General features: G+C 37.6%; 1 non-coding gene across 1 annotated transcript; it reads right to left on the bottom strand.

The window, feature by feature from the left end:
* Positions 1-449: 449 nt before the first annotated feature.
* LOC112731005 (small nucleolar RNA R71) lies at positions 450-557 on the bottom strand. Its single transcript, XR_003166801.1, has one exon. It is a non-coding gene; the product is annotated as a small nucleolar RNA R71 (small nucleolar RNA).
* Positions 558-18630: the final 18073 nt, after the last annotated feature.

Genomic DNA, 18630 nt, shown 5'->3' with positions numbered 1-18630 from the left:
AAATACAACAATCCGGAGATAACCTTTCAAAAATTTTCGAACAGGAAGAGGAGATGGAAGCCGAAAATAATAATAATGTAAGGAAGATGCTTGGTGACTTTACTGCACCTAATTCCAATTTACATGGAAGAAGCATCTCCATTCCTGCCATTGGAGCAAACAACTTTGAGCTGAAACCTCAATTAGTTTCTCTGATGCAGCAGAACTGCAAGTTTCATGGACTTCCATCTGAAGATCCTTTTCAGTTCTTAACTGAATTCTTGCAGATATGTGATACTGTTAAGACTAATGGAGTAGATCCTGAAGTCTACAGGCTCATGCTTTTCCCTTTTGCTGTAAGAGACAGAGCTAGATTATGGTTAGATTCTCAACCCAAAGACAGCCTGAACTCTTGGGATAAGCTGGTCACGGCTTTCTTAGCCAAGTACTTTCCTCCTCAAAAGCTGAGCAAGCTTAGAGCTGATGTTCAAACCTTCAGACAGAAAGAAGGTGAATCCCTCTATGAAGCTTGGGAAAGATACAAACAGTTGACCAAAAAGTGTCCTTCTGACATGCTTTCAGAATGGACCATCCTGGATATATTCTATGATGGTTTATCTGAGCTATCAAAGATGTCACTGGACACTTCTGCAGGTGGATCCATTCACCTAAAGAAAACGCCTGCAGAAGCTCAAGAACTCATTGACATGGTTGCTAATAACCAGTTCATGTACACTTCTGAAAGGAATCCTGTGAGTAATGGGATGCCTATGAAGAAGGGAGTTCTTGAAGTTGATACTCTGAATGCCATATTGGCTCAGAATAAAATATTGACTCAGCAAGTCAATATGATCTCTCAGAGTCTGCATGGAATGCAAGCTGCATCCAACAGTACTCAAGAGGCATCTTCTGAAGAAGAAGCTTATGATCCTGAGAACCCTGCAATAGCAGAGGTGAATTACTTAGGTGAACCTTATGGAAACACCTATAACTCATCATGGAGAAATCATCCAAATTTCTCATGGAAGGATCAAAAACCTCAACAAGGCTTTAATAATGGTGGAAGAAACAGGTTTAGCAATAGCAAGCCTTTTCCATCATCCACTCAGCAACAGACAGAGAATGCTGAGCAGAATCCATCTAGCTTAGCAAATTTAGTCTCTGATCTATCCAAGGCCACTGTAAGTTTCATGAATGAAACAAGGTCTTCCATTAGAAATCTGGAAGCACAAGTGGGCCAGCTGAGTAAAAGAATCACTGAAATCCCTCCTAGTACTCTCCCAAGCAATACAGAAGAGAATCCAAAAGGAGAGTGCAAGGCCATCGACATAAGCACCATGGCCGAACCTGTGAGGAGAGAAGAGGACGTGAATCCCAAGGAGGAAGACCTCCTGGGACGTTCAGTGATCAATAAGGAGCTTCCCTCTGAGGAACCAAAGGACTCTGAGGCTCATCTAGAGACCATAGAGATTCCATTGAACCTCCTTATTCCCTTCATGAGCTCTGATGAGTATTCCTCTTCTGAAGAGAATGAGGATGTTACTGAAGAGCAAACTGCCAAGTTTCTTGGTGCAATCATGAAGCTGAATGCCAAATTATTTGGCATTGATACTTGGGAAGTTGAACCTCCCTTGTTCATCAATGAACTAAGTGATCTGGATCAACTGACATTGCCTCAGAAGAGACAGGATCCTGGAAAGTTCATAATACCCTGTACCATAGGCACCATGATCTTTAAAGCTCTGTGTGACCTTGGTTCAGGAATAAACCTCATGCCCCTCTCTGTAATAGAGAAACTGGGAATCTATGGGGTGCAAGCTGCTAAAATCTCATTAGAGATGGCAGACAGCTCAAGAAAACAGGCTTATGGACAAGTAGAGGACGTGTTAGTAAAGGTTGAAGGCCTTTACATCCTTGCTGATTTCATAGTCCTGGATACTGGAAAGGAAGAGGATGAATCCATCATCCTAGGAAGACCTTTCCTGGCCACAGCAAGAGCTGTGATTGATGTTGACAGAAGTGAAATAGTCCTTCAATGGAATAAGGACTCCCTTGTGTTTAAAACTCAAGGATCTCCCTCTGCAACCATGGAGAGGAAGCAGAAAAAGCTTCTCTCAAAGCAAAGTCAACCAGAGCCCCCACAGTCAAACTCTAAGTTTGGTGTTGGGAGGCCACAACCAAACTCTAAGTTTGGTGTTGAAATCCCATATCCAAACTCTAAGTTTGGTGTTGGAGAGTCTCAACAAAGCTCTGCACATTTGTGAGGCTCCATGAGAGCCCACTATCAAGCTATTGACATTAAAGAAGCGCTTGTTGGGAGGCAACCCAATTTTTATTTATCTAACTATATTTTTCTTAGTTATACGTCTTTATAGGTTCATGATCATGTGGAGTCACAAAATAAACAAAAAAATCAGAAATGGAATCAAAAACAGCAGAAGAAAAATCACACCCTGGAGGAGCATCTGCCTGGCGTTCAAACGCCAGAATAGAGCATGGTTCTGGCGCTGAACGCCCAAAATGGGTAGCATCCTGGCGCTGAACGCCCAGAACAAGCATGGTTCTGGCGTTCAACGCCAGAAATGGCAGCAAATGGGCGTTGGACACCCAAAATGGGCACCAACCTGGCGCTGAACGCCCAGAGTTGTGTGCAAGGGCATTTTACATGCCTAATGGGTGCAGGGATGTAAATCCTTGACACCTCCGGATCTGTGGACACCACAGGATCACCTCAAGATCTGTGGACACCACAGGATCATCTCAGGATCTATGAATCCCACAGGATCCCCACCCACCTCACCATCTCTCTTTCCATTCATGATCATCCCTTCTGTTTTCCATTTACCACTCACATCCATACACCCACTACCTTCAAAATTCAACATCTCCCTCCCACCCAATCCCACCCATATGGCCGAATACACACATCCATCCATCTCCTCCATTACTTCTTCTTCTATTCTTTCTTCTTTTGCTCGAGGGCGAGCAACATTCTAAGTTTGGTGTGGTAAAAGCATAGCTTCTTTGTTTTTTTTTCATAACCATTGATGGCACCTAAGGCCAGAGAAACCTCTAGAAAGAGGAAAGGGAAGACAAAAGCTTCCATCAAGGGTCTATAGCTCAGTGGTAGAACATTTGACGGTAAATCAAGAGATCCCTGAGATACCTCAGGGGATACATTTTCTTCCACACAATTATTGGAAGCAACTAAGGGTGGAACATCAAGAGCACTCCATCATCCTTCATGAAATCAGAGAAGATCTAAAAGCAATGAAGGAGGAGCAACAAAGGCAAGGAAGAGACATAGAAGAGCTCAAGGACATCATTGGTTCCTCAAGAAGGAAACGCCACCAACACTAAGGTGGATTCATTCCTTGTTCTTATTTCTTCTGTTTTTCATTTTCTATGTTATGTGCTTATCTATGTTTGTGTCTTCATTACATGATCATTAGTAGTTAGTAACTTTGTCTTAAAGTTATGAATGTCCTATGAATCCATCACCTCTCTTAAATGAAAAATGTTTTAATTCAAAAGAACAAGAAGTACATGAGTTTCGAATTTATCCTTGAACTTAGCTTAATTATATTGATATGGTGACAATGCTTCTTGTTTTCTGAATGTATGCTTGAACAGTGCATGTGTCTTTTGAAGTTGTTGTTTAAGAATGTTAAATATGTTGGCTCTTGAAAGAATGATGACTAGGAGACATGTTATTTGATAATCTGAAAAATCATAAAAATGATTCTTGAAGCAAGAAAAAGCAGCAAAGAACAAAGCTTGCAGAAAAAAAAAATAGGCGAAAAAAAAATAGAAAGAAAAAGAAAAAGCAAGCAGAAAAAGCCAAAAGCTCTTAAAACCAAGAGGCAAGAGCAAAAATCCAATAACCCTTAAAACCAAAAGGCAAGTGCAAATAAAAAGGATCCCAAGGCTTTGAGCATCAGTGGATAGGAGGGCCTAAAGGAATAAAATCCTGGTCTAAGCGGCTAAACCAAGCTGTCCCTAACCATGTGCTTGTGGCGTGTAGGTGTCAAGTGAAAACTTGAGACTGAGCGGTTAAAGTCAAGGTCCAAAGCAAAAAAAGAGTGTGCTTAAGAACCCTGGACACCTCTAATTGGGGACTTTAGCAAAGCTAAGTCACAATCTGAAAAGGTTCACCCAATTATGTGTCTGTGGCATTTATGTATCCGGTGGTAATACTGGAAAACAAAGTGCTTAGGGCCACGACCAAGACTCATAAAGAAGCTGTGTTCAAGAATCATCATACTGAACTAGGAGAGTCAATAACACTATTCGAAATCTAAGTTCCTATAGATGCCAATCATTCTGAACCTCAATGGATAAAGTGAGATGCCAAAACTATTCAAGAGGCAAAAAGCTATAAGTCCCGCTCATATGATTGAAGCTCTGTTTCATTGATAGTTTGGAATTTATAGTATATTCTCTTCTTTTTATCCTATTTGATTTTTAGTTGCTTGGGGACAAGCAACAATTTAAGTTTGGTGTTGTGATGAGCGGATAATTTATACGCTTTTTGGCATAGTTTTTAGTATGTTTTTAGTAGGATTTAGCTACTTTTAAGGATGTTTTCCTTAGTTTTTATGTTAAATTCACATTTCTGGACTTTACTATGAGTTTGTGTGTTTTTCTGTGATTTCAGGTATTTTCTGGCTGAAATTGAGGGACTTGAGCAAAAATCAGATTCAGAGGTTGAAGAAGGACTGCTGATGCTGTTGGATTCTGACCTCCCTGCACTAACAATGGATTTTCAGGAGCTACAGAACTCAAAACGGCGTGCTTTTAATTGCGTTGGAAAGTAGACATCCAGGGCTTTCCAGCAATATATAATAGTCTATACTTTGGCTAAGAATAGACGACGCAAACTGGCGTTCAACGCCAGCTCTCTGCCCAAATCTGGCGTCCAGCGCCAGAAAAGGAGCCAAAACCAGAGTTGAACGCCCAAACTGGCACAAAAGCTGGCGTTCAACTCCAGGAAGGACCTCTACACGAGCAACACTCAAGCCCAGCCGAAGCACACACCAAGTGGGCCCCGGAAGTGGATTTATGCATCAATTACTTACTTCTGTAAACCCTAGTAGCTAGTTTATTATAAATAGGACCTCTTACTATTGTATTAGACATCTTTGGATTATCTTTTGATCTATTGATCACGTTTAGGGGGCTGGCCATCTCGGCCATGCCTGGACCTTTCACTTATGTATTTTTAACGGTAGAGTTTCTACACTACATAGATTAAGGTGTGGAGCTCTGCTGTTCCTCAAAGATTAATGCAAAGTACTACTGTTTTCTATTCAATTCATCTTATTTCGCTTCTAAGATATCCATTCGCACCCAAGAACGTGATGAAGGTGATGATTATGTGTGACGCTCATCACCATTCTCCCCTATGAACACGTGCCTGACAAACACTTCCGTTCTACATGAAATAAGCTAGGATGAATATCTCTTAGATCTCCTAACCAGAATCTTCGTGGCGTACGCTAGAATGATGGCGGCATTCAAGAGGATCCGGAAAGTCTAAACCTTGTCTGTGATATTCCGAGTAGGATTCAATGATTGAATGACTGTGACGAGCTTCAAACTCGCGATTGTTGGGCGTTAGTGACAGACGCAAAAGGAGGGTGAATCCTATTCTAGCATGATCGAGAACCGACAGATGATTAGCCGTGCTGTGACAGAGCATGTGAGCATATTTTTCACTGAGAGGAGGGGATGTAGCCACTGACAACGGTGATGCCCTTGCATAAAGCCAGCCATGGAAAGGAGTAAGACTGATTGGATGAAGATAGCAGAAAAGCAGAGGTTCAGAGGAACAAAAGCATCTCCATTCGCTTATCTGAAATTCTTACCAATGAATTACATAAGTATTTCTATCCCTATTCTATTAATTATCATTCGAAAACACCATTATCAATTTATATCTGCCTAACTGAGATTTGCAAGGTGACCATAGCTTGCTTCATACTAACAATCTCCGTGGGATTCGACCCTTACTCACGTAAGGTATTACTTGGACGACCCAGTGCACTTGCTGGTTAGTTGTATCGAAGTTGTGAACCATGGTATTGGCACCATGCTCTTGGCGCCAGTGCCAGGGAAAGAAAGAGCCATGAATTTTACATCATTAAAGTGTAATCACGATTACGCGTACCAAGTTGCTCACATTGCCAGGGATTGTTCGAGCCTGGACATCACAATTTCGTGCACCAAGCAACATCCCGAGAAGAAACGGATAAAGTCAAAACAAAGTCATCAAAGGAGCAACAAAATAGCAGTTCAATCAGAAAGCTACAACATCAAATAAAAAGGCAACAAAACATACAAAACCCAAAAACCCTCAAGCACCGGGAGAAATGCCAGAAACATGCATCACGACAACAATTGAGCATCACGACGCAAAAAGATTCAAACTTTCCAGCATGCAAATGAAAAATCAAAGCTTCACCAAAGAACCAAAGACAAAGCGACGAAAAAAGAAAATAAGCAGAAAATAAAACCAACCTGAAGAAAGCAGAAAGCTTCAAAGAAGTTGAAGATGGAAGATGGAATCCGGAATCACCCTTCCTCAGCAAAGGAAAGCCCTAACAAACACCAAGAAATGTCGTAGGGAGAAATGAAAAAACTGCAAACTTCAGGCAAAAACAGAAAGTGAGAAAGAAAAGGGAAGTTACGGTAAAGAAACAGAGAAGAGAAACCGTTTTCGTGAGTATAAAACTCAAAATAAAGAGGCTAGAGAAACAGGGCATTAAAAACCAATTAATGAGGGTATTAAACCCTTGCACATTCCCAAGGCTAGAACGCTAATGCAAAAGCGCGCGCTTTTAGAAGAAACGAAAGGGAAAAACGTTCCGCATTCAAAAAAGAAGGAGTCTCTACAAAGAAGAAGTCGACAAAATGCTCGAATTTGGCTTCACCAGAGAAGGATCGAAGTCCTAAGACTAAGACTCGACGTCCAAAAAGAAAAACTGAGCTCGAGCAGGGGCACTGTTCATACCCTAGGTCGAGCTGTCCGACCCGGGATGTTCTACTAACAAGACGACCGACCTCTTCAGGTCAGGACAATCCGACCTCTTCTCAAAGAGCTCGGCCAAATCATCAGGAAAACCCAAAAAGGGCCCAAATAGAGGAACACGACCCAAATCCAAAGGCAGACTAAGCCTATAGAGATAAGGGCGGTTCCCTTGAAGATAAGATGACCTCACTCAAAGATAAGATAAGATAAGATAACTAACTTATCTTATCTAAAGAAGGTCTCTCCACACCTCTATAAATACACTGGAGCACCCAGGTATAACTCAGACTCTGATTCTACTAAAAACATGCTTAATACCCTTGCTAACTTAAGCATTGGAGTCCCTTGCAGGTACCCCCACTCTCCGGTGACAAAAGATCAGCAGTGCAGCCAGTCTAGCAAGTCGGACGCGACAGCTCTGACCGCCACCTACCAGCTGGACACGTCATCTCCGATCAGCACAGAAGATCTCGTCCGAGATCGACCTACATGATATTAAATTGTTTAAGTAAAAAATATTGGTAATCTAAATAAATGAGATATAAATTCATTCTATAGTGAAAAATAATACATATAAAACTACTAAATTACACAATATTTTTTATTTTTTTAAATACATATATCATATATAAGTATAGTTTCTTAAAATTTTGAGGAGTCGAGGCTATTACTCACCTTTCTCTAGATCCATCCTTAGATGTAACTGTGTGTTTTACTGTAATATTGGAGGCTAGCAAAAATCGCTCCCCACGATTAGTAAATAGCAGTAAAAAGAAAAAAAAAAAAAAAAAAAGAAGAAAATGGATCGGAGGGACAACTAAAAGTATGGTGGAGACAATTTCATACATGGTGGGGACAATTTGTGAAGGAGATAACAAAATTTGAGATTTATAGCCGCTAAAGCTCAATTTTTTTTTATCTGCTTGACAAATCGCTCACCCCCACCATGCATCAAATTGTCCTCACTATACTTCTAGTCGCCTTCTCTATTTTTTTTTTTTTTTGTTATTTTTTTGTATTCTTGCTGTTGTCTACAAATTGCGGGGAGTGATTATTGTTAGCATCCAATACCAAAGTAAAATACACAATTGCATCATAATTACGCATTACACCAACTGGCAGCCAATATTTAAAAAAAATTGTCTATTTTAGAACAGGTAATATAAAACAATAAGTATAAAGAATAATTATCCAAATGAATTTCTAATATCTTTAAAATAAGATATTTTAAATTTTTAAATTTTAAAATATATAAAATAATTTTTAATATTTATCTTAGTTAGATAATACAGTTTTCTTCTAATTTGATCCAAAAAGTAAAGTACAAAACGATTTTCAAAGAATTTAAAAAATCTCAAAATAGTCATTCAAATATTTTAAAAATTTTAAAACAGTCATTTCGATTAAATGGTTAAAATTTGAGGAGAATTGTATTATTTATCTGAGGTAAACTTTAGAAATTATTTTGTGTATTTTAAAATTTAAGAGACTAAAATGTCTTATATTAAAAATTTCAGAGATTAATTTAAATAATTACTCAAGAATTTAAATTTAGAGTTTAGAAATTAAAATTTAAAATTAGAATTTAGAGTAAAAAAAATAATTTTAAAAAATTAGTTAATATTAATTAAAAAACTGAATTCTCAGTTCAATTCATATAAAAAAATTAGTAATTAACATAAAATCATTTCCTATTAATTTATTTCAATAACGACGGAAATAACATGTTATGTAAATATTTTAACCTGTTACGTTATTATTTAACATAACAAACTAACCACCGTACCATAAGAGCTGGAAGTTAATTCTTAATTGTCTTCTCATTTCTCAACAAGTAGAACTTACTTGCTCTATATTACATGAACTTACAAAATAACGTAAGATCTATCTCATTTTTCATTATTTCCAAAGTTTCAATATCTCCATAAGATTGAAAGCCGAATCTCTCTCGTTACAAAATTTTAGGGAATGCAACTTTCCATGTCTTTCAAAGATTGTTTTTCATGGAGTCAGTAATTGTCCACTATGGGGGTGTCATTATGCTCTTTATGGGATATTTTGTAGTCTTCCCATTTGGAGAATATTTTTCATTAGTCAATGGATTATTATATATACAAGACGAAACTTAAATTTTTAATATTTATTTTAAGTGGATTAATGAACTAATCACCCAATCAATTTAAATTGATTTATATTAAAAAAATTTTGTTAACTTTTTTTTTTCTTGAAAACCTTTGTTTTGAGAGTTTGATATATAACTCCTTTGACACAATTATATTGCAAATAAAGTCATTTAGAAATGAGAAAGTGCAGAGAATCAAACTAATATTAGTCAATTTTAGAATTTATTTTATAATTTAAGATTTAGGAATTAAGAATTTATGATTTAAGATATAGATTAAAATTAATAAAATAATTAAAAAATAATAATTGATGTTTACTGAAAAAAATTAATTATCTCATTACTGTTTGGAAATAGCATGTTACTGCCAAATGTACCTCCAATTACAGTAATAAAAATTCACTGCACATTAAGCAATTGAGTGATACATTAATCAAACGGAATATGCTGCATTGCAACCATGGAGACTGTAGCATATATGCTACCTTAGAGTCATACGCCATCATTCATGTATGTGCCTGTTTTGGTGCAAGTTTAGGGTCTTCCAGAAAAAAATTATACTATCTCTATGGATCCAGAACTGGGTGCAAAAGTTGGCAGTGCATGGTATTGGATGTTAGTATGTTTCATATTAATGATCGTAAAAGGAAGGAAAATAATATCAAGTGTAGAACCTCTCTCGATGATTTTTACGTTGAGAGAATATTAATTTTTAATTAGTTAATATTAGTTAAATTTTATTCTTAATTAATTATCTTAAATTTTTTTTTGAGAGTTTGGGATTTAGAGTTTAAAATTTAGGGTTTTAAATTTGGGATTTAAGGTCTAAAATTTATTTAAAATTTAAGATAAAAATATATAATTCTAAAAAATTAATTGATATTAATTGAAAAAAATTAGACTCTCTAACTAATTAATTAAACTCATTTGAATTTATTTAATTTTGAGTTTAACTAAAGTAATTTTTTTAGCTAATATTAGCCATTATTTTTATTGAAATTATTTTTTAACCAATGCAATAACACGCTAAAATAATCTATTCTTAAGGAAAAAGAATATTTATATTAACAATACTTTTAATATGATGACACTAATTTCAATTGGCTTGTGCAATTTTTTTGTTGTTGTTTCTTTTGAAACTTCAGTATGATTTTCGAAAAGCTATTAGGACTTCTTTTTTAAATCTTTGGGATTTATGGCTAGTTTCATGAAATTATTATTATTGTTGTTGTTGTTGTTGTTGTTCCCGTGTGAAAGTGGACTCCGAAGTATAGCTCGTTTTGCTGACGCTTGAACTGGCTTTTTTTGGAGTAAAGGGTGTGGAACGTCGTCTTCGAGTGGTTTGTTATTTGGGTTAGGTTAGTTATTCGTATCTTTGTTGCAAATTTGACGGGTCCATGGTTTGTTATTATTATCCGCATTTGTTGGGATGGTGGTAGTCTGAGTAGAGAGTTTGTTAGAGAAGGTATCTGCCAGTTATACCAGATTCCGAGATATATGCAGTTTGTGGACGAATGGTTGAGTAACGGAACATAACCCCCAAACTTGACCTGTTTTTCAAAACCGAGGTGTAACAGGTCGAGCTTTAATGTATAGCTCGAAGATGGGTATAGAGGCATCCCCCAAGGTCGAGTTGTTTTTCCTTGGGTATTTTGAAAAAATGTGTCAAGGTTGTGTTTTTGGCAGTAATTTAATTGGGAATTTTGATGAAAGAGAAATTTTCGGATAATGTGTTAGGCGTTTTAATGCTTTATTGAGAATAGGGACAGTCTTGAATCAGGAGCGTTGATTTGTGGACTGGTATGCAGAATCAATGGTTGTGGTATATTTTGGAGTTGTGGTTTTCTTACCTGAAGATCTGGTTAGTGGGCTAGTGGATTTACTTGGACCTTTGGTTTACTACTGTGTTTTTTACTTTTTCCTTGCGTTTTCTGAAGATGAACAAAAAAGGTTAGTTCTTTATGATTTTCTTCGTATTTTCTTCTCTTCTATTGCTGTTTGGTATTCTGCTGATGGATAAGGAAAAAGGTGTGGTAGTTGAGAAAAAGGGTTAAGGGTAAGAAGAAGAAAGGGGTGGTGGATGATGCTGACAAAATCGTCGAAGAGATTTTTGTTTGGGATCCCGTAAATCCCTATGGGTGGATTTCTGAGTCGGTAAAAAGTTGGGCGTCCGTGTTTGATGATGAACGTAGCATGTCGCAGTTGGGTTCGCCATCTTCTTGGGTTAGAGAGGGTAGTGGCATAAGCCTTAGGTTTCTGACATGCAATGCTGCTGACCGCATTTTTCATCGTGGTGAGGGGTTCGAATATTTTTATATGTACAGTGCTGTATTTGTAGAGTTGGGGGTTAGGTTTCCTTTCTCTGAGTTTGAGTGTGGCATTTTAATGCAACTAAAGTGTGCTCCGTCACAATTGCATCCTAACTCTTGGGCGTTTGTTAGAGCGTTCGAAATTTGAATGAGTGTTTTAGAAATTGAGCCATCCTTAGAGGTGTATTTTGCGCTGTTTCAATGTAAGGGCGTGAAAAGGGGGTGTTGGTTGAACCTTGCCAGCGCCCCTGGGCGTGCTATTTTTAGCTTATATCGATCATCGTTTAAAGGATTCAAGTCCATGTCCCTGAAAGTTGGCGTAGTTGAAAGTGATTTTCCATGGTATGTTGATCATTGTTTGCTGGAAAAGTTTCCCTTGTTCTGGGTTCTGCGGCCTAGGCAAATTCTAGGTATGGATAGGATGGAGTATAGGAATGAAATGATTATTGAGTTCTTGGTAAATCATATATCATCGTCTTCTCTGCTTTCTATTGTGGATATCCTTGAACTTGAATTTGATAGAGATGCTTTGTCTGAATATATAGGTAAATAATCTGGTTTCTTTTGTGTTTTTGTATACTTGTGTTGTTGTTTGTTTTCTGACGAGAAAGCTCCCAAGATGACATCTAGTAGTTTGCGGGCTTTCTTCCGGTCAAAGAATGTTGAGAGATAAGGCTCGAGCAGTCAGGTTGCTGCTGAGGTGGGTGCCGAAGTGAATCAGGGCTCCCTGGTTAAGAAGGTTAGCTATAAAAGGAAGAAAGTGGAGAGGAAAGAGAAAGACACTGATGGGGCCGAGGATAAGCTCGGTGGAAAAGGTATTGATTTAGAACAGATTAAAATATTTACTGAAAATCAAAGGGCTTTACATGGTTATAGGGGAAGTGAAGACTTGACATCTGTCTGGGGTGAACACTTTCCTTACCCTGTTGTTGCAGATGAGCATGCTCAAAGTCCTTCTGATGTGAAGCTTATCCATGATGTTGGTGATGTTGGCGTTGCTCAGTACTTGCAGGTATTTGATAAACTCCATATTTAGGGTTTATCTTGTGCTTGATTTAGGGAATTTTATGACCTTTTTTACCTACATTTATTCAATGAAATAGCATGGTTTCATGATTGTCTCCTAACTTGTGCTTAAGTGTGAAAACATGCTTTCTAGGCCTCTAATTGATTAATTTGAATTCACCTTTGATTCCACTAGATGCCTTGATGTGTGTGTTCGTAATTTCAGGTTGAAAAGGCTAGGAATGGATCAAAGAAATGGAGAGAAAAGCATGCAAAGTGGAGAAATAATGGAAAATCAAGGATTGGTAGAAATTCACTCAATGCGCACGCGCACGCGTGAAATGACGAGGTCGAAAGGTGACGCGTACGCGCACATGACGCGTACGTGTGGGTGGAAAATTGTCAAGTGACGCGCACGCGCACTATACGCGTACGTGTCGATGTCCGCACATGACCCACTTAAAGTGAATCCGCTGGGGGCGATTTCTGGGCTTCTCAGGCCCAATTCCAACTCACTTCTGATGCTATTTAACCCAAGGAATGAAGAGGAATCAACATACTTAGACACTTAGAGTTTAGTTTAGTTTTAATTTAAGTTTTGGGAGGGAAAGTTAGTTTTAGAGAGAGAAGCTCTCACTTCTCTCTAGGATTAGGATTAGGATTAGGTTTAGTTCAATAATCTTAGATCTAGGTTTTAATTCATGCTTTCGTCTTTTTCTATCTCTCAATTCTTTGTTGTTACATTCATCATTCCTCTATTCTTTTGTTGTAATTTCCTTTATGTTGTTTCTATATTTTGTTGTAGATTTACTCTTGTTCCTTTTCTTCTCTTTCAATTCAATTTGAGGTAATTTATAATAATGGTGTTTCTTTTGATTGTTGTTGTTAGTTCCTTGCAATTGAGTAGTGTAGATTTACTTTCCTTGCAATTTTACTATGCTTTCCTTTTATGCCTTCCAAGTGTTTGATGAAATGCTTGGAAGGATGTTAGAGTAGATTTTAGTGCTCTTGGCTTGGGAAGGTAACTTAGGAACTCTTGAGTTACTAATGTCCAAGTGATTGATGATTGGGAGCCATTGACTATAGTTCTCACTAATTCAATTAGTGGAGAGTTAGGACTTATGGACTTGGATTGATATAGCTCATTTGACTTTTCTTTACTAGTTAGAGGATGATTTAATGGGATTGATCCTTGCCAATTCTCATGTTGTGGTTAGTGATAAGGATAGAGATCCTTGACCACCGAACCTTGCCAAGACCGTTTGTCATTTACATTTCCATTGTCATTTACTTCCTTGCCAATTCTCATGTTGTGGTTAGTGATAAGAATAGAGATCCTTGACCACCAAACTTTGCTAAGACCTTTTTAGCCATTAGTTTACTTCCTTTGCAATTTACATTTCATGTCTCTTATCTCAAAACCCCAAAACACACCTCATAACCAATAACAAGACACTTTATTGCAATTCCTAGAGAGAACGACCCGAGGTTCCAATACTACGGTTTATAATTTTAGGGTTTGTTTTAGTGACAAACAATCTTTTGTATGAAAGGATTATTGTTTGGTTTAGAAACTATACTTGCAACGAGACTTCAATTGTGAATTCTAAATCGTCAAAAATCAAATCATCAAAATGGCGCCGTTGCTGGGGAATTGCAATGGTGTTGTGTTATTGGTTATTGTATATATGTGAATATTGTGAATAGGTTTGCCTTTTGCTTCTTCATTAGTTCTTGCTAGTTTTAGGATTTAATTTTCTTACTTCTTATTTGATTTTGCTTTCATTTTCTCTTGCTATCATGAATTCTCACTTTGGCTATGAGTTTGGTTCTAACTATGTTGTAGGAAATGGGAGCTACAATGAAGATGTGTATCAAGGATGGGACAATCAATGGTGGGAGGAGCCATATGCATATGATCAATTTTCATGGCAACAACCTCCACCAATAGACTATGAACAAGAGCCATTCTATGATGCACACCAATCAAATGGCTATGGTGAATCTCTTTGTGACTTTCGAGAACCACCACCATATGCCTACGAATCATATCCTCAACATGAACCTCAACCATACTCACAAGCCTCTTTCCACCAAACACCTCCATATGACCTTGACCCATATCCACCATACCAACCACCTTTTGAACCATATGAGCCATACATGGAACCACCATGCTAATATCAATACTCCCAAGAACCACCTCAATATACACCACCATACCCTTACCAAGAAGAACCACCTTCCTATTATGAACCCCTTCTCCAAGACAATGAACCCTCTTATCCACTCCAATTCCCAATGGATGAAATCTTTGGCCTTATACTTCAAGGGCAAGGAGAAATGCAAAGGGAGACACTATAATTTGTGGCCACCTTGACCGAGGTCGTATGCCGATTAGCCTCCCAATGCTTGAGCACTCAAAGCACTCCCATGATAACATGTGGAGAATTAATTGAAAAGCATAGCATGAAGGAGAGATTGGAAACTCCGGTGGAAAATGAGGGATGTTATTTTATGTTAGAGCAATTGGAGGAGCCTATGATCATTGAAGAAATTGAAGAAGTGGTTGAAGACCTAGGAGACGCGAAACCTCCTTGGAAACCTAAAGTTGAAGAAGACCTCTCCAAGAAGACCGAATTTGATATTGAGGAGGAGAGTGCACAACCTCCAAAATAATTTTTGAATGAAGAATTGGAGGGAATGAAGCAAGAATTGAGTTCCCTTGGTGACGAAGATCATGCATCAAACCTACTCGGTGGTGAATCCTTTGCAAATGAAGAACCTTCTCCCAATGAAATAGAAAGCAATGTGGAGGTAGATTTTTCTCTTCCTCCCATTTATGATTTGAGTGATGGAGAAGAGTTAGATGAAATTGACGAACAAAGGATTGAAAGTGAAGTAGTTTGTAAAGAGGTGGAGATTGATAAAGAAGACCACAAGGGAGTAGAGCTTGTAAGGATATTGGAGGCACCTCTCCCCAAGCCATCACCATCCATTCTCTCATTCAAGTGGGTAAACCTCCTATCTCTAAGCTTCATTATCCCACTTGAATATGGTTTGCTTAAGATGGATGGTCAACTTAGAAATATATGTGGCTTTAAGAGCAAGAGGGAGATGGTTAATGGCTGGCATTGTGAGGGTTGGTATAGAGCTAGATCGCTTGGGTCTAGGAGGATGTTTGGTCGCTTACATGAGAATTCTAAAGTCATGCCACCTAGATGGACTAATAATGATCAACTTCAAGACGGGTGTGAAAATAAAGTGTGGGATCCCGGATCGCACAAGAAGAATCAATTTTGGGAGCCGCAAGCTTGTGAAGAACTCCATCAACACTTGGTGCAACAAATAAGGAATCTTGGGGCACAATGGAGGACCAAGCATTAGTGGATGTTCAAAGATAGCTTTAAGCACAAGCCACCTTGAGAAGAGCTCCCCATAAGTCCAACTTAAGGACAATAAACAAAAGTGCTAGGTGGGAGACACCCCACCATAGTAAAATCTTTTCATTTTCTCTTTTGTAAATATTGGTAGAATTAGTTTAAATTCAAGTTTTAATTGATTTGTTGAGTTTAGTTGATAGTTTAACATGTTAACTAAGGTTTTATGGTATTTTGGTAGCTGTTTGGAGGTTTAGAATGCTTGGATTGGTGCAAAAACATAGAAAATTTTTGAAAAACAGAGCACCATCCATGCGTACGCGCACCTCACGTGCACGCGTGCACCAAGCATTTTCGCCAATCCACGCACACGCGCCATGTGCGCGTACGCGTAATCCCACCTCCCAGCCATTTTTCAGAGAGTTTCGCCCACACTGCGCCAACGTTATGCCTGAAGCACAAATCGACCCGCACGGACGCGTTCCTTCTCTGGTTTTCCATGCATGCGTATGCGTGACCTGCGCATACGCGTCGCGTCCATTGCACCACCATCTGCGCGCACGCGCCATGTGCGTGTATGCGTGGATGCCCTTCCTTCACTACATTTCTTTTCTTCTCATCTTTCCATTTCCTTCCTTCTCCTTTCTTCTTCCCTTCTCCTGCCACTCATCCAACACTTCCTAACACCATTGATAACCATTTATTTTAGTTAGTTAATTAGTTAGTTAGTTAGTTGGTTATTTAGTTTTAGTTTAGTTTTCATTTCATTTTCTCTTTTTCATCATAAGTGTTAGATTATTGATTTTGTTTACTGTACATTGCTGCTTCCTATTGCCTAAATGCTATTTTAGCATGAATGTTTTTAGATGTTCATTGTTGGATTCCTTGATTGAGGTCTTATTTTGCTACTTGGTTTTGAGTTTTTCATGCTTACTTTTTATGAACACCAAGTGATGAGAATTGCCCTCAAGCTTGTAACTCTTCTTGAATTGCATGATTTGGCCACCATGTGATTTGAATCTTATTCCTTGATTAGGAAATTTCTTGATGGATGTTGTGCATTTATCTTCATGCATTGTGCTTCTTGATCATATACATCCATATGTGTTAGCTTGAATGCTCTCATGCTTATTTAATGCTTGTTTTACCTTACGAGCTTACTTAGAGCATTTCAAGCACATTAGGATGAGTGAAGTGCATTCTTCTTTGTGACATCATTTTTATGCAAGTGTGTGTTCAAGACCGCATGCATCTTAGAATTCACACACCTATCTTTCGTTAATGTCACACTAATTCACTCACTCAATTCTGGTGATTTACCTCATTCCAACAATGTATGCTTCCGTGCTTTTATGTTTTCTTATCTTATGGTGTTATTTTCTATTTTTCATGATCGATGCACCATAAGCAAAAATGGAAGCGGGACAAAGAATACGCAGCAACCAGTTGACCTACCAGCTGAAGGCAGCAATTTCGGAGAGTCGCCGTAACTCCTTGCTCATCTTTGAGTGCACCGAGGACGGTGCAAACTTTTAAGTGTGGAGAGGTCGTCCGACCAATCGACGATTTTGGGTGACAAATTTCTAATCTCAATACTCTCGCATTTTATTTTAGGTCTTTTAGGATTTTTGTTACATTTCCTTAATTTTTGCATGAATATACATAATAAGCTTAGTCAAAATAATAAGAGTTCGCAAGAAATTTTTCTATGAGGCACCTCAATTGATTTGAGTGAAAACTTTTCATAGAACTTGCTTGAATTATATATATTGTGGATCATGTTTTTGGGCTAAGAACACAAGCTTGTGAGATTTGAGCCTAATGGTATGGTTACATCTTATAACCACTTATTTTCCTTCTTGTGTGCATTATTCTCTTTCTATGATTGTAATCTTTGATTTGTTTAATTCTTTATGTCCATTATTTTGTGTATTCATGCACTTATATGATTGAGGCCATCATTTCATTTAGCTCACTTACCCAAATAGCCTTACCTTTTATCTTCCATTGTTAGCCAATTTGAGCCTACAATTAACCCGCTTTGTTCTTAATTTAGCACATTACAAGCCTTAAAGCGAAAAACAATAAATGTCCTTTATTGGAATCTTTGATTAGCTTAGGCTAGTGAGTGTGTGTATCATTCAAGTGTGGGAAACTTAGGACATTGGTTGGGAAAAGGGTGTTTTTGTTTTGTATTTCTATATTGGGAATTGGGTACATGCTCATGTGTTAATTAAATGTAAAACCATATGCATTGATACTTTTGTATATACTTTATTGCAAAAAGAAAAAAAATGATGATGAGAAAACAAAAAGAAATATATATATATATATATATATATATATATATATATATGTAGATATCAAAAGAAAAAAAGAAAAAAAATAGAAAGAAAAGAAAAAGAAAAAGAGAAACAATAAAAAGGGGACAAAATGTCCCAAAGTAAAGTTCAATAAGAATCAATGCATAAGTGTTGTGAAATGAAAAGAAAAATGCATGAGTATGTTAAAAAGTAAAGAATGGGTAGTTAGGTTAGAACTTAATTGTATAGGTTGTCATAGGTTAGGTGGGAAGTTTAAGCTTATCAAAGATTCAATTTTCTAGCCCACTTAATCAAATATGCATCCTACCTTGACCCTAGCCCCATTACAACCTATAAAAAGACCTCATGATAATTGTATATATGCATGAAATAAATGTTGATTGTTAGAAGAAAAACAAATCTTGGAAAGCATGATTAGGGGAGAATTGAGTGAATCAACCCTAAACACTTGAGCGAATAGAGTGCAAACACATCCGGTGAG

The sequence above is a fragment of the Arachis hypogaea genome, chromosome 12, assembly GCF_003086295.3.
Source record: "Arachis hypogaea cultivar Tifrunner chromosome 12, arahy.Tifrunner.gnm2.J5K5, whole genome shotgun sequence".
Taxonomy (NCBI): Eukaryota; Viridiplantae; Streptophyta; class Magnoliopsida; order Fabales; family Fabaceae; genus Arachis; species Arachis hypogaea.
Note: the sequence above shows the minus strand (reverse complement) of the source record. Positions and strands in the feature narration are given on the sequence as shown.